Source organism: Pleurodeles waltl, chromosome 9 (assembly GCF_031143425.1).
Source record: "Pleurodeles waltl isolate 20211129_DDA chromosome 9, aPleWal1.hap1.20221129, whole genome shotgun sequence".
In the NCBI taxonomy this organism is placed as follows: domain Eukaryota; kingdom Metazoa; phylum Chordata; class Amphibia; order Caudata; family Salamandridae; genus Pleurodeles; species Pleurodeles waltl.
This window is the reverse complement of record NC_090448.1, coordinates 545,852,262-545,866,787: the sequence shown is the minus strand read 5'-3', so window position 1 is coordinate 545,866,787 and position 14,526 is coordinate 545,852,262.

The following is a 14,526-nucleotide window of genomic DNA, read 5'->3' as shown; positions in this document are numbered from 1 at the left end:
GTTAAGGTGGCATTTCCTATGTGCTATATTTACAAAGTGGCACACTGCAAGAATTGCACCACTTTGTAAACCCTTGTGCCACATTAGCCTGCGCCAGGCATAATGTATGAAGGGGGGTGTTCCCAATGGGGAGGCCCAGAAAAATGGTGCAGTGAAATTTACTAGATATCACTGCACCATTTTTAGCATCATTATTAATGCCTGCCCAAAGCAGACATTAAGATGATGCTTCAATTGAAAACAATGGGCCTCCCTGTGCTTTGCTGCATTAGCGCCATCATTTATGGTGCTTATCCAGCAAAGCGCCCCATTAGTGCCATAAATTATGACGCTAATGGGGACATGACCGCCATGGTGTACTGTATTGTAAATATGGTGCACACATGGTGTTGTTAGGTGAACGCAGTTATAGTTAGAGTTATTTCAAGTAACTATATCTTGCACCCTAAGGTAACTATAACCCGCTCCCTCGCTATGCACTGCTAATTAGCCTTATTACCCTATATATTACAGCAGTCATAAAAACTTTTATAACACCACTAAACTAGTAATCTAATATTAGCAGTCAATTTATTGAAGAGAGAAATGTGCATGACAAGGGTGCGAGTAAAAGTTACCTTAGGGTGTGAGTTATAGTTAGTTGAAATAACTGTAACTATAACACTGAATTTCTATGGTTTTGTGCAAATAAATTCAGAGCCTAACTATAATGTCCATGTAACCTTTGTTTTTTTTAAAGGAATATAATATATATATATTTATTTTTTTTCTCCAGTTTTACCTTTTTGTCAGAAAATGAACTGCACTCCAAAGCTGTTGTTATTCAATACACCTAGACCTTGTTCACAAGCATTTCCTATTAACCTCTCCTCAGCGTTTATATACAAAAAATATATTTTAAAAACATGATTGTTTAAATACCTATACCATGATTATATAAACAAAAGAAGCACCAATATCGCTTTAACATTCTCTCATGTACATTACAAAATACCGGCAGTGTTTTTATTTTTTCACTTTTATCACATTTCATGTTGTTTGTTTTCACAACCTTTTCAGTTGGATTATGGGTTATGTAGTCTTTTATATTTGTGAATGTTTGTTGTTTGGGGACTTTTTATTTGCTATCTCCTTTATGATCTCTCTTCATTGTTTAAGACCCCCAAATTAACAATCGATTATTGATACACCTAAATTTAAGATTTAGTTTTAATTTTATATACCGAATTACAGAATACAAATTTTCGGGTATTGGTGCCCCTTTTTTTCCCCCTAAAATTAAAGAAATTGCTATTATTATTAAGTTTCTCAGATATTAGTATCCATTTAATTTTTTAGTAGCCTAATGATTAAATTTACTACCAACTTATCTTACTTTATGTAATTTCGTACTTAATCCCCCTTATTTTTATTCAATCTATGGTGTGTCAACTTTGTATGTCTACATTCCTTTCTTGTACATTATTATCAATTTATGATTTATTCCTGTATCTCTCAATATAAACAATACAAGGTGTGTTTTTATATCAACTGAGCCATTTTATAATTGTTATGTCTACCTGGCCAAATTGTTTTCATCTGATTTTTTTTTTTTATGTGAACACTCAAGAGAGTTACCTGGGGAAGCTCCAAAGCTATTCTCTTGTACATTATTAAAAACCATTACTTTCTACACATGCAAGGCTGGGAAGTTAAAAAGTCTGTCCATATTGTCCATCTAGATTCATGTTTGATTCACACATATAAGACATTATTTCCTAATAAATGTACAAATCCTCCTCATCCTGGTTCAGACCTAGAGGCGCCAGAGAGCAGATCTCTATTATATGTCTTGATTCTAGTTGACACAGTTTTTTCTCTCTGCCTCCTCCTCGTTCATTTTTAGGCACTTGGGGGGTCATTCTGACCTCGGCGGTAAAAGGCCCTTACCGCCGGTCAGAAGTCCGCCATTCTACCGCCACGGCCGCGGTAAACCGCCACGGTCATTCTGACCCACAATGGCGGGACCGCCAAAATCCCGACATCCAAGGAAGGCCGCCACATCAGCGGGCCGCGGAAAACTGGAGATGACCAAACCTCCACCGTCACGCCAACACAAACACGCCCATGCCATTCTGACCCACGAATCCACGCGGCGGTCTTTCAACCGCGGTATTCCATTGGCGGTACACACCGCCGCGGTCAAAATACACACACAGCTCCAAAACCCAGCCACATTGGACAATTTGAAATACACACACCTGACACACATACAAACAACATTCCCACACATCCAACCAACTATAAAACACACACCCACATCACCCACAAACCCCTACGACCGAAGATCATAGACGAAGGAGAGAGAGACACATCACAGAATAGAGAGCTACATCACACAGAGGCACACTACACCATCACACACACCACATAGAAGCACAAAGCACCACACACCAACACACTCTTCACCATATACACCACCCCACACCTCATCCACACCACCCCATGGCACCCCAAAGGCACCCACGCTTTTCGGACCAAGAACTCCGGATCATGGTGGAGGAGATCATAAGAGTCGAACCCCAGCTCTTCGGCTCACAGGTGCAGCACACCACTATAGCCAGGAAGGAGGAGCTATGGCAGCGGATCGTGGACAGGGTAAACGCGGTGGGACAGCATCCCAGAAATTGAGAGGACATCCGCAAACGTTGGAACGACTTACGGGGAAAGGTGCGCTCGATGGTCTCGCGACACAACATCGCAGTGCAGAAGACTGGCGGGGGACCCCCACCCACACCACCCGAATTCACAGCATGGGAGCAAGAGGTACTAAACATCCTGCATCCTGATGGCCTCGCTGGAGTACACGGAGGAATGGACTCTGGTAAGTACAATCTCAACTGCTTCACCCCCCCCCCAGCATGCCAACCCCCACCACCACCCTCACCCCCAACCCCCCATCACACATCCTCCCTGAGAATGTCTCCCCAGCACAACCCACCCAACACCAACCCCTGCATGCCACTACAAACTATGGACACCCATCACCTAAGCATGACCACTGCACATACCCCCCCCCCAACACCCTCACAACACCTCCCCCAAGGGAATGACAGCACTGGGGGACAAGGGCACCCATAAATCGCACACAATAGCACACACAGAAACAATAACCATACTCTCTTACCCCATGCAGGACCCGAACGCCAACACACCGGCCATGAGGGTCCAGAAATGTCCATCCCCCCCCCCGGAAGAGGCACCCAGTGATGACAGCAGCTCTGTCGACCTGGAACCTGACGACCAGCCCGGACCATCGGGGACCTCTGGACAGTCGGTTCCCCACACACAGGCCACAGCAGACCCAACCCCCTCTGGGAACAACAGCACAGCTCCCACCCAGCGGGCCCATGGCTCTGTCTCTAGGACAGGTCAATCAGCGGTGTGTCTGCCACTACAGGGCCCCCAGGCTAACCCACCACCCCCACAACAACAGGGACCTGGGGGCAGTGGTAGTGGGCACACCGTCCAGGGGACAGAGTCCGGGGGAAACAGGGCAACTCGGAGGGCTGCTGTGCGACAGGGGGGGGAGGAGAGGCCCAGGGAACCGACTCTCCAAGAGGCCCTCACCACCATCATGGCAGCCTACCACCGCTCACAAGAGACGATGGCGACGGTACTGGCCAGGTTCCAGGAGATCCAGGCACAGCAGGAGGAACGCTACATGGGGTTCAACAATCATCTCACCCACATCTCTACCGCCATGGGGAGCCTAGTCCAGGCCCTCCACCGGATAGAAGACACGTTGCGGGACCATGTGGCACCACACAGGGCCCCTGTCACTAGCCCGGACCAGGAACAGCCTACCACCTCCGCCGGCGCTAGTGGACAGGAGGCCCCACCACAACGACAGGCCACCAGAACCCCACCTCCTGCTGAAGAACAACCACCCCGGAAGAGGAGCCTGAGATCCAAAAAAAAGACAGAGTAGGATGTCAAGACCCCCCGCCAGCATGAGATACCCCCTGAAGTCATCCCACTGTCCCACATTGCCACCCTGTCCAACCTTGAACTGCCCCTGCTCCATCCTTCCACTGGCATATGGACAATGCACCTGTGAGACTGAGAACTGGACTCTGCCATGGACATTACTCCACCCCCACCCATCACCGTGTGAATATCATGTACCATTATCTAGCACCAAAAATAAATCACTCAATGCACTAAAATCATGCTGGAGTCAGGCTGTATTATTTACAAATGTAAAACACATTACCGATCAATTATGTTCTGTAAACTTTGTGCTGAACACATACCGAGATCAATAAGCATTAGTCCATGGGCTAACCAAGCAGAAGTCACGCAGTGGGTCATACAGCACTGAAAAGGGAAGGGAGAATCAAACATCAGTTTAAAATAACTGGGGGGTCATAGACAAAGTTGAGAAAAACGAGGCAGTCAGGAAAATTAAAATGGCGTGTGTGATTCTTACCTGTGTGCTACTGAAAATACTGTTGGATAACTCTGTCCCTGTTGTCTGGGTCATCCTCTGAGTCTTCCTCCTCTTCACTCTCCACAGGCTCTACAGCTGCTTCAACACCACCATCTGGACCATCCTCCTGCAGGAAAGGCACCTGACGTCGCAATGCCAGATTGTGAAGCATACAGCAGGCCACGATGATCTGGCACACCTTCTTTGGTGAGTACATCAGGGATCCCCCTGTCATATGCAGACACCTAAACCTGGCCTTCAGAACCCCAAAGGTCCTTTCTATGATCCTCCTAGTTCGCCCATGGGCCTCATTGTACCGTTCCTCAGCCCTGGTCCGGGGATTCCTCACTGGGGTCAATAGCCAAGGCAGGTTGGGGTAACCAGAGTCACCTATTAGCCACACACGTTGTCTCTGTAGCTGTTCCATCACAAAAGGGATGCTGCTATTACGCATCACATACGCGTCATGCACTGAACCAGGGAACATTGCATTCACATGGGAGATGTACTGGTCAGCCAAACAGACCACCTGGACGTTCATAGAATGGTAACTCTTCCTGTTTCTGTACACCTGCTCATCGTCTTTTGGGGGGACTAAGGCTACATGGGTCCCATCAATGGCACCAATTATGTTGGGAATATGTCCAAGGGCATAAAAATCACCCTTCACAGTGGGCAAATCAACCTCCTCTGGGAATATAATGTAACTCCGCATGTGTTTCGTCAGGGCAGACAACACTCTAGACAAAACCTTTGAAAACATTGGCTGAGACATTCCAGATGACATGGCCACTGTTGTCTGGAATGAGCCACTTGCAAGAAAATGGAGGACTGACAGAACCTGCACCAGAGGGGGAATTCCTGTGGGTTGGCGGATGGGGGACATCAGGGCTGGCTCCAGCTGGGCACACAGTTCATGGATGGTGGCACGGTCAAGTCGGTATCGTAGTATGATGTGGCGTTCTTCCATTGTCGACAGGTCCACCAGCGGTCGGTACACACGAGGATTCATCCTTCTCCTCGCAAATCCCAGCAGACGGTGCCTAGGAAGGACAACATGGAGCACAGAGTCAAGATAATCACTGGTACTTTCACCACTGCTTGCATGGCACACGGTTATCTAGGTATTGAAAGGCGTGTATGTGTGGCAATGCCAGGCCTAGGCCAGTGTGTCGCAGTAGAGATTATGCCATGTGGGCCCTTGAAATGGCGGCTGCCTGACCTGTGAAGTGGGACAATGGGATGTGAGGTCACTGCGCTGGCGGAGCACACCGTGGCGGTAGGCAGTCGAAGACCGCTATACGGAGCCGCATTGGATAACATTGAAGCCTATGGGTTTCAGGAGCCAATGACGATGTGCGCCGGCGGTCGCGGTACGCACCGCCGCGGTACGCACCGCCGCGGGCGTGACCGCCATTTTCTATCTGCTTAATCACTCGAGACCTGATCATCCACAGGAGAGGACCTATACTGCAAGTGCTGCTGTGAACTCGGTCTGGAAGTGACAATGGCTGGAGCGACTGGGGAAAGGGCCCCTGCCTTCACGTCTGAAGAATTGGAGAAGCTCGTGGATGGGGTCCTCCCCCAGTATGCGTTACTATACGGTCCTCCAGACCAACAGGTGAGTACACCGGGTGCACATGGAATGGGCGATGCCTGTGTGGAGTGGGGTGGATGTAAGTTGGTGGGGTGGGGGGCGAATGAGGAGTGCAACGCACGACAGATGAGAGCATGTGCTATATTGCAAGGTTGGGGAGGGGGGGCCAATCACATCTAACATGCAGTAAGTTGATGATTGTTTCCTTCCCACCCTGTACATGTCACATAGGTCAGCGCCCATCAGAAAGTCGGGATTTGGCGTGCCATCGCCAAGGAAGTCCGGGCCCTGGGGGTCCAAGTCAGACGGGGCACCCACTGCCGCAAGAGGTGGGAGGACATCCGCCGCGGAACCAGGAAGACCGCCGAGTCACTGCTGGGGATGGCATCCCAACCTAGGAGGGGTGCCAGTCGTACCCTGACCCCCCTGATGTCCCGGATCCTGGCGGTGGCCTACCCTGATTTGGATGGGCGCTTGAGAGCATCACAGCAGACACAAGGGGGTGAGTATCAGCACATTCAGCTATCTTTCTGCGCAGTGGAGGCGTCTGGGTGGGGGAGGAGGGTTGGGGGTGACATTAGGCCAGGGCGCTTTCTGTAGTGTAGTCCTCTCCCTTAGGCATGGCCCTGTGCTCCCGGCCCCCACCTCCGTAGGGTGACAAGTCCAGCTATTGATGGTCCAGCCTCACACATGTGCGCGCTTGTCGTCTCCTGACCTGTTGTCCGAGTCAGAAGTACTGAGTAGTGTGCCCCGAATGCGCGGCTTAGTGCACGCGGCTCCTGTGTCTGTCGTCTCCGCCAACGGTGTTGACATTGCATGCACTCAACCAGGTCTTCTCTTTCTCCCCCCACCCTTCTTCTTCATCTTCTTGTGCATGTGTGCATTAGCATCATCAGGCGGAGGAGATTTGGCATCGGAGCACGAGGGAGCTGCAAGCCACAAGGCCCCGGTGGGCACAGGAACAGACACCGAGGGCCCAAGTGAGATGGAGGGCGAGGGGAGCACCACGACGGGGACCGCTGGTGAGCAGCGACAGCGACACGTCCTCGGATGGGAGCTCCCTAGCGGTGGCGGCAACATCCGGGCCCCCCGCCTCTACAGGCACAGCCGCCACCCAGCGCACCAGCCCCGCCCTCCCAGCAGCCCCTCAGCCTACGCTCCGTGTCCGCTCACCCAGGAAGGCGGGCGTCTCCTTCGCCCCAGGCACCTCAGCCCCTGCCCCTGTTACCCCTGCTGCCCTCAGTGAGGAGGTCATTGATCTCCTCAGGACACTCATTGTTGGGCAGACTACCCTTTTGAATGCCATCCAGGGGGTAGAAAGGGAGGTGCATCGTAGCAATGCCTACCTGGAGGGCATTCATTCGGGTCAGGCTGCCCATCAACGATCGTTCAATGCTCTGGCCTCAGCACTGACGGCAGCCATTGTCCCTGTTTCCAGCCTCCCTCTTCTGACTGCCTCCACCCTGTCTCTGTCTCCTGTTCCTCAGCCTATCCCATCCACACCATCTGAGCAGCCTGCATACACCTCAACACCCAAGGGCAGCTCATCCAGACACAAGCACCACAGATCCCACAAACACTCACCCAAGCAACACACAGATGCAGACATCCCAACAGTCACTACCACCCCTGTGTCCCCCTCCTCCTCGTCTCCCTCCTCCCTCCCTGTGACGTCTCCACTCACACCTGCATGCACACCAACATCAGCCAGTGCTTCCATCACCACCACACCCTCCTGTACAGTCCGCACGCGTGCAGTCACCACCCCCACTGCCATTTACACGTCCCCTGTGTCCTCTCCTACTGTGTCTGTCACCACCCCTTCCAAGACACACAAATGCAGGCAGACACCCACCCAACAGACATCCACCTCACAACAGCCTACAGCACCTGCACCTTCACCCAATGACAGCACACCTGACTCTCCTACAACCACATCCTCTTCCTCCACTTCCATCTCCACTTCTACCTTTTACCTTGGCCCTAAAAAACTTTTCCTGGCTAATCTTGACCTCTTCCCCTCCGATGACCTACCCCCTCCATCTGCAAAGAGTCCCAAGAGCACCACAGCCACCACCAGCCCAACTTCGGGTGTCACTGTTGTGCATGGGTTCTGGAGCCCACCCTTTGCCAGCAGTGACACCTCCATCAGCAGCAAGGACACATCCAGCCCCCCCCCGGCAAGAGGACCAGGAAACACAAGGGCCGCCGTGCGAAGACTGACACGGCTGCCCCCAAGGAGCAGAGTTCGCCCACTTCACCAGCCACAATGTCTAGGGGAGGCAAGGGCCCGAGAGCCCCATCTAAGGAGCGTAAGGGCAGCAGGGCGGAGACGTCAGCCAGCAGGAGCGCGGAGCAGGTGGGCCCCACATGCCACATCCCAGCTGGAAAGGAGGACACCAAAGGGCCCAGGACTCCGTCACCGAAGGGCCCAGGAACATCACGGCCGGAGGGCGTCTGAGCACGGAGTCCAGGCCAGGTCTGGCTCCCTTGAACCTACTGGATGTGCACCGCTGAACAGGGCCCGCCGTGCAGAAGAGCACCGCTGAACAGGGCCCGCCGTGCAGAAGAGCACCGCTGAACAGGGCCCGCCGTGAAGATAGGCACCGCTGAACAGGGCCCGCCGTGCAGAAGAGCACCGCTGAACAGGGCCCGCCGTGCAGAAGAGCACCGCTGAACAGGGCCCGCTGTGCAGAAGAGCACCGCTGAACAGGGCCCGCCGTGCAGAAGAGCACCGCTGAACAGGGCCCGCCGTGAAGATAGGCACCGCTGAACAGGGCCCGCCGTGCAGAAGAGCACCGCTGAACAGGGCCCGCCGTGCAGAAGAGCACCGCTGAACAGGGCCCGCCGTGCAGAAGAGCACCGCTGAACAGGGCCCGCCGTGCAGAAGAGCACCGCTGAACAGGGCCCGCCGTGAAGATAGGCACCGCTGAACAGGGCCCGCCGTGCAGAAGAGCACCGCTGAACAGGGCCCGCCGTGAAGATAGGCACCGCTGAACAGGGCCCGCCGTGCAGAAGAGCACCGCTGAACAGGGCCCGCCGTGAAGATATGCACCGCTGAACAGGGCCCGCCGTGCAGAAGAGCACCGCTCCGCTGGGCCCTTCCTGTCAAGCACCGCTCCGCTGGGCCCTTCCTGTCAAGCACCGCTCCGCTGGGCCCGCCGTCTCCAGCACCGCTCCGCTGGGCCCCGCCGTCTCAAGCACCGCTCCGCTGGGCCCCTTCATCTCAAGCACCGCTCCGCTGGGCCCTTCCTGTCAAGCACCGCTCCGCTGGGCCCCTTCATCTCAAGCACCGCTCCGCTGGGCCCCGCCGCCTCAAGCACCGCTCCGCTGGGCCCCGCCGTCTCAAGCACCGCTCCGCTGGGCCCCTTCATCTCAAGCACTGCTCCGCTGGGCCCCTTCATCTCCAGCACCGCTCCGCTGGGCCCTGCCGTCTCAAGCACCGCTCCGCTGGGCCCCTTCATCTCAAGCACCGCTCCGCTGGGCCCCGCCGGCTCCAGCACCGCTCCGCTGGGCCCCGCCGTCTCAAGCACCGCTCCGCTGGGCCCCGCCGTCTCAAGCACCGCTCCGCTGGGCCCCTTCATCTCAAGCACCGCTCCGCTGGGCCCCGCCGGCTCCAGCACCGCTCCGCTGGGCCCCGCCGTCTCAAGCACCGCTCTGCTGGGCCCCTTCATCTCAAGCACCGCTCCGCTGGGCCCCGCCGTCTCAAGCACCGCTCCGCTGGGCCCCGCCGTCTCAAGCACCGCTCCGCTGGGCCCCTTCATCTCAAGCACCGCTCCGCTGGGCCCCTTCATCTCCAGCACCGCTCCGCTGGGCCCCGCCGTCTCAAGCACCGCTCCGCTGGGCCCCTTCATCTCAAGCACCGCTCCGCTGGGCCCCGCCGGCTTCAGCACCGCTCCGCTGGGCCCCGCCGTCTCAAGCACTGCTCCGCTGGGCCCCTTCATCTCAAGCACCGCTCCGCTGGGCCCCGCCGTCTCAAGCACCGCTCCGCTGGGCCCCTTCATCTCAAGCACTGTTTATGGTTCACTGTGCCCCCCATGCCTCCTCCTTGACCAGTGGAGACTGTTATCCACTTGAGAGACTGTGGCTTTGCACTCCCCAGGATGGCAGAGTGGGCAACCCACCCACTGCAGAGACTTGAGAGACTGTGGCTTTGCACTCCCCAGGATGGCACAGTGGGCAACCCACCCACTGTAGAGACTTGAGAGACTGTGGCTTTGCACTCCCCAGGATGGCACAGTGGGCATGGTGGCCCCTTCGTGGATCTTGCGTCGTGGACTCATGTGGCTGTGGTGCCTCCCCCTTCCCTTCCCCCTGAGGTGCCTGTAGTATTTTCATCAGATGTCCCTGCAGTGTTCTCTCCAAAGGACTCAGGTCTCCTGTGTGGGCTTTGCCCTTGTGTCGCTACACTGTAGCCCACGGACTGTTCCATTTGACTTGGATGTAGCGGACTAATTGCCTCGGTTCGCCATGGCAGTGTGTATAGTATTATTTTGTTATGGATATTTTGCATAGTTGCCGATACGTCTCAGAGTCTATTTTTTATATAAATATTTGGTTCTAAATTTAATTATGTCTTTGCATTTTTCAGGGGGGTTTGGGTGGTGTCACTGTGCATTGTTGCTCTGCATTGGTGTGTACATAGTTTGGGGGGGTGGGGGTCGCATATGTGTGTGCCCGTAACCTTTCCTCCTCCCCCCTCCCGTGTGTCGTAGGTGCAGTACTCACCGTTGTCGTCTGCGCCGGAGTTCGTACTCGTGGTAGATGAGCAGGTAGACGAGTGCAGGTAGGATGTTTAATTCGGGTTCCATGCTGTCCTCCGTACTCGTGGAGTGTGTTTTGGTGAGCGTTTTCCCGTCCGTAGTCTGTTTCCGCCGTGTTTTTATCGGCGGGGCTCCCGCACCGGAAAAGGTGGCGGATTGGTGAGTTGTGATACTGTGGGCGGGAAATTGTCTGCCGCCTGCCTGTTGGCGGTGACCGCCGCGCTGTTTGTCTGTACCGCGGTGGCGGTCGGAGTGTTAATGTGGCGGGCTGTGTTGGCGGTTCCCGCCAGGGTCAGAATTCCACTTTTTGGACCGCCGGCCTGTTGGCGGGTTGGCCGCCGCTCTATCACCGACCGCCAGGGTTAGAATAACCCCCTTGGTCTATTGCATAATATTTTAATAATTGCCATTGACTGTTTTGTGCTTGCTCCATGTGACTTGAAGTTGCATACTTTCTGTACAAATTTGTGATGGCCCAGATATGTTCTAAAATCCGTTTCTTTGTTTCACATACCGTGCTCCCTACATATTTTGAACCGCAGGGACGTTCAATAACATAAACTGTAAACCGACTTTTGCATGTGATATGTTGTCTAATTCGTTTTATATATCAATTTCCAGTAAAATATTATTTTTTGTTTATTCCAATCTTACAGGCTTTTCAGTCTGCACATTTCCAAAAACCTGAATTTCTGTAACCAATTTTTCTTTCCATAGCTGAAATGACTTCTAGTAAATTTATCCCTTAAATTGGGGGCCCACCTAAATGTAATTTGTGGTTGTTCCCCCATAATATCTCCAATTGCTGGATCCATTTGTAATATGGGCCAGTATTTTTTTAAGATCTTAGGAATCCCTATTGCATCTTTAGAGTACATGGTGATGAAACGTATCGGATTGTCTGAATTCTTTGCAGATTTTATCCTTTTATTATATTATTTATATATTCACTGAAAAAAAAACAAAAGTTACAGGGACCTTATAGTTTGGTTTTGAATTTACTTGTAGAAAACCACAGAAAATCAGCAGTAATAGTTAGAGTGATTTCAAGTAACTATAACTCACACCCTAAGGTAATTATAACTCGCACCTACACCTACACCATACACAGTTTTCTCGTGAAAAATTCTGTCTGCCAATGTTTCATTGATATTTTTAATGATGTTAGAAAAGTTGTCATGAGTGCTGTAATATCTGGGGTACTTAGCAGTGCATGGTGAGGGCATGAGTTATAGTTACCTTAGGGAGCGAGTAACCTTTTGCATAAATCTGGACCTTAGTGTCTGATTTAGCATACACACTACTTCTTTCTAAAAGCAAGTGTTCTCACTTTTTAGCTCATTAGTATTTGTTGACTGCCTGCTTCTTGAAAAAAGAATAGACATTTCTGATTATCTGTATTCAGTCAAAAAAATTCCATATGTCTGAATGAAGATATTCTAGCTTGCAAATTGTAAGGCTATTCAATTATATATTACACAGCTCAAAAACTCAATTTCAAAATAGCCCCATCCCCCTATTGACTTTACAGAGTCTGATTACGAGTGGATAGATGTTTTCTGACTGCTGTATAAACCCATCATTACACAGGAATCGGAATTACCAGTTGGGTGGTATTTACTGCATCCATTAATTATCAGGTGCCCTAAATATTTCACCCTTCTTTTCAATTTTGGCAGGTCAAACCTGCTGAAACTTAACAGGGGAAGTGAATGGTATTTATCGTACCATGTTGATTTCGGTGTGGTATGCACCAAAATCTGCATGTTACTCCCCAGAAACTCGTAATAGGTGCTATTTATTAGACACAAGAAACAATTTAAAGGAAATCATTATTTAACAGGTGTGGTAACAAGCATCTAGATCCTGCCAAATTTGGAATCAAAAGGCCTGATTTAGAGTTTTGCGGATAGATTACTTAGTCGCAAACGTGACAGATATCCCGTCCACCGCATTATGAAGTACATAGGACATAATGGAATCATAATATGGCGGACGAGATGTCCATTACCTTTGTGATGGAGGAAACCCATCCACAAAAACTCTAAAACAGGCCCAAAGACTTTGGCTTCATGCAGATCCAGTTATCTTCTAGTTACCATCTAGCCAAAAATAAGATTTATGAAATCTGTCTTGACACCTCAATCTTTAACAGCAAAGAATCAGTCTCCTGGCAGATCTTGTTCTGCCTTTGCTTCACATACCCTATCAGGGCAGCTTCAGTCCACAGGATGCCCTCAATAGGTCAGAAACTATGAATACATTCCCAAAATTGATAGAGCATAACTCAGTTGTGACATTATTATTTTTAACCATGAATTAAATGAGTGGTTATTTTCCTATATGAACGTGCAAGTTGATTCTCATAATAACATGAGGCCCTGAACTGTATATGAGTAAAATGCACAATAAATGCAACCTTATGTAATCACATTTATTCATCGTACTGCAAGTATGTTTATGGTGTAGTATTTTAGAAATGTTATTTTGCAATAGTTTTGTATACATGGCATTTAGAGGAAACCTGTGAAAAGTCATTTAAATTGAAATATATTCATGTTCGTTTTAAGCTTGGCCAGAGCAAAGGCCTGAGTTCTTCGTGTTTTAATCTTTGATGTGAAAGCATATTTTCTAAAAGCTGCACGTGTCAGGATACGAGTTCGGGAAAGTAGAAAGCTCTTTGTGAGGGAAGATAAGAAGGCTTGGAGGAACATTTTATCAACAGCAAAAGTATCCTGAGTTGGCAGCTATATCTCTTCTGAAATGTGAGGGTGCACCAAAGTCGAATGCCAAAGACCTTAGAAGGCTAAAATGACAGTTAAAATTTGTGTTTTGCGATCTTGTTTCTTAAATGAAAGCTTTGGACTCGATGTCACCTTTGGCAGAATTTAGATTTAAGTGTGGTTTAGTTAGTAGTAAGATTTAGATTCCCCCTGCCCTTTGCTGAGGGTGGACCTTTTTCAGGTGTAGACCACATCCTTTAATTTCTATGTGGCTACATGCCACCTCACCTCTCTTGACAGAAACCTCTACAGAAGTTCTGTTGTGCTGCCTTCTTTTTCTCTCTGAATTTCCTAGATATTAGAGTAGTTAGGAGTCTAGAATTATTGACAGGAAAACTTGGATTTGGGCTTGCTGCAACAAATGTTTTTCCTTATTTTCTGTATTATCGCTATTGAATTGGTAGTACTGCATATGTTGATTAAATTCAAAGCTGTGCAAAACTTTTATCCTCCATAGGTGATCTTGTGTACCTGCACCATGATTTTGAGACTCATATAGGTAAGTTTGACTTTAAGTCTGAAATAAAGCCCTTTGAACGATATTCTGGTTTCTGAGATTAATGTGTGACCACCGGCACTGTAATTTGTAGTGTACAGGAAGAAAGATTAATTGGATCGCATATTTAGCAATATAGTCCAAAATCTAGGAAAAAAATGATTAAAAAATGAAGCAATATGGCCTTCACAAACTGAAGACCATCTAAACGATTGGTAAAAAGACTTCCCACTTCCTATTTCCTAAAATGGTTCAATGTACACCAAACACTAGAGTGTCTTTTCAGATGCCCCATGCACTTCCACCAACATGGCGTCTCACAAAACAATGATGCCACTTTATTTTCTCTGTTCTCCATCCTTAGATTTTTTCCATCCTTATCCATTCGCCAAACTACTGCTTCCTGGTTAAGATAA